The sequence below is a fragment of the Sinocyclocheilus anshuiensis genome, unplaced genomic scaffold (assembly GCF_001515605.1).
Source record: "Sinocyclocheilus anshuiensis isolate Anshui unplaced genomic scaffold, SAMN03320099.WGS_v1.1 scaffold890, whole genome shotgun sequence".
Taxonomy (NCBI): domain Eukaryota; kingdom Metazoa; phylum Chordata; class Actinopteri; order Cypriniformes; family Cyprinidae; genus Sinocyclocheilus; species Sinocyclocheilus anshuiensis.
The window spans coordinates 254,913-255,232 of NW_015537986.1; the positions used below are offsets into that span (position 1 = coordinate 254,913).

Sequence of the window (320 nt, forward strand, 5' to 3'; positions counted from 1 at the left end):
GGCACGGCACGGCTCGGTTTGCGTTTCCACTGCAGTTTAGTATCGCTATAGTGTGGGCAGGATTATTCACATGTCGTTTTAGTTGTGCCGCCTCTACTGCCGCGACTCCTGAAAAACTTTTTCATTCCGCGTTGCCCCATCAAGCTCTCGCTAGATCCGCTCCTCTGCTATCAACGAGAGCAACGTCTGTACTTCCTCAACAGGGGGAACAGCCACTTTTTGGTTGTTAAAAAAAAGGTGCGCTTGTTCAGTTGCGTTCGATCCTTCACTGGCTGTGCTGATTTAAATCTAGCGGTTCTGTTGTGTTTGTGCGACAAGTT

At 49.1% G+C, this 320-nt stretch overlaps 1 protein-coding gene across 3 annotated transcripts in view; it reads right to left on the bottom strand.

Moving 5' to 3' along the window:
• Positions 1 to 320, bottom strand: part of LOC107674563 (ER membrane protein complex subunit 9-like) — a 7,564-nt gene that overhangs the window by 5,331 nt on the left and 1,913 nt on the right. The window lies entirely within an intron of this gene.